A 2,123-nucleotide genomic window follows, 5' to 3' on the forward strand; every position below is an offset into this window, starting at 1 on the left:
CCCTGAGCCCCCAAGGGCCCTCAGCTTCACAATTTCCAATGTTTGCCCATGTTTTTCATCTCCCAAACTTACTTTGCTTTTCATTACAGTAGAAGCAACTTATTTTCTTTTTAGAGGCTAATAAACCCTAAGGTCAGGATCAAAGAATTTATGGAGCTGGGAGGAATTTGAACATGTTCTGGTCTGTCTTTCTTAGGTTATAGAGTGCCGGCCAGAGTCACATCCCCGCCTGCCGCCAGTGCAGGCGGGTGAGGCTCTGCCCATGGCCTCAGGGCTGCTGTCCTGTCTCTGCTCTGACGACTGTGCCTGTAGCCCTGCCAGCACTCGGGAGCCTTTCTGTCACCCTCGTCTCAGTACCTCTCACCTCTGTCACCCTGACCACAGCCTCTTCTGTTCCTCAGCCGGAAGTTTCATGTGTCATTCGCATTAGTCAGGACTTTCAACTTCAGCGGCTGATGCTCGCCGAATGTGACAAATCGGGTCATAGTTGCCAGTTCCCCACCTCCTCCCTATAATGAAGTCATACATTCGTGTCTCCACATAACTTTACAGAACCTCCCGGTAAGGAAGGCAGAGTGTGTTTCTTCAAGTGGCTGGTGTTCGCTTAGCTGTGCGACATGCTGTAGGCGACAGATCGTCAGCAGCTGTGATGGCAGCAGAGGATTCAGATGGGCTTTGTACTTTGCTTCGGTATCTTGTGCTTCTGTGATCAGCCAGGAAATCTTGCCTGAGGCAGCTGCCTGAAGGTGCCCCTGAGCTGGGAACTGCGTCCCACCCAGCACTGGCGCAGCAGCAGCTGACTACAGGCCAGCCGCAACGGCGAACAGGATGTGGTCCGTCCACAGAACTGAGACGTCTGGGGCAGGGGTGCCAGGCCGGGGGTCAGGTGCTGTAGTCACAGTTGTGCCATTCCCTGTAGCTCAGCCGGGCCTTTCCCATTCATTCCTGTGTGTGTTCATTCAGCAAACACTGTCCAGTGTCCCCTGGGTTCCAGGTGCTGAGCTCACAGGATGAACAGAGAGGGGCCTCTGCCCTCGGGGCGCTTATGTTCCACCTAGAGACACAGGCAATGAACATGAAATATGGCAGCCAGTGCGGGCAGTGAGCAGGGCTGCATAGGAAGGTGAAGAAGGGCCGAGCAGGTGTCCTGAGGAGCCTGCAGCCTGAGTGCAGTGGCCCTGGGGGGCAGCCTGTGCGTGGGGAGCCCCAGGGATCTCAGAGTGTGGGGACCAGTCAGCTACAGTTGCAGGGGCGGGGGGTAGCTGGAGGGTCTTGTGGCAAATTTGATGGCCCCAGTGGGAACCACGTGTTGGGAGTTACTGAGTGGAAAGTTTCTCAGAGAAAAAGGGAAGAGTCCACGCAGGCAGGAAGCAGACCGGTGATGGCCCACTTCTGTGCCCGGGAGGGCCTCCTGCAGCCTGTATAAGAGTTTGGAGAATGATGGATGAAATACTTCCCTCTCTCGGAGGGGACTAGCCACGGCATTGCCTCGTACAAGCGGTGTTAGGCTTGAAATGGGCTCCATGCTTCTGCCATCTCCTTGGGGGGGTGTGGGGGCCACCTGACCCCCAGGCAGGAGAGGCAGGTCTCTCTGAGCTGACCCGTCCACCCAGAGCCTGGAGCCGAACTGCCCTGGTCAGCCGGCCGCCCCGGCCCAGAGACAGAGGGCATGACCCCGAGTGGTGGCTGGTGTGTTGCATGCAGGTTTGGGGAAGTGTGTTACGCAGCACTATGGTGGCAGCAGCCAGCTGGCACAGCGGGGATGGAAGCCTGTGCTCAGTCAAACCACCCTGGACACCCCAAAGGCCACTCCTCCCCAGACTTTGGGGGCTCAGGTGGTGGCAATGTTTTCAGGGAAGCTGTTGCCTTCTACCATCTGCCCAGGGCTCTGTGTGAGCGTCCTTCTCTCTCCCATCCCCCACCGAGCCTGTTAGGTCAGGCCTCCCTGCTTCTCTTCACTCACAGCCATAACCCGCTCAGGCCTCATGTCCTCCAACCGGAATGGCCTCAGGGGTCTCTGTTAGGGTCCAGAACGAGTAAGCAACTTTTAAACTCAGTAAGAAGATGAACAATTCAAGTATTTTTTTTTTAAATGAACAGAAGATTTTAATATATGGCTCACA

This window comes from Desmodus rotundus, chromosome 10 (genome assembly GCF_022682495.2).
Source record: "Desmodus rotundus isolate HL8 chromosome 10, HLdesRot8A.1, whole genome shotgun sequence".
Lineage (NCBI taxonomy): Eukaryota > Metazoa > Chordata > Mammalia > Chiroptera > Phyllostomidae > Desmodus > Desmodus rotundus.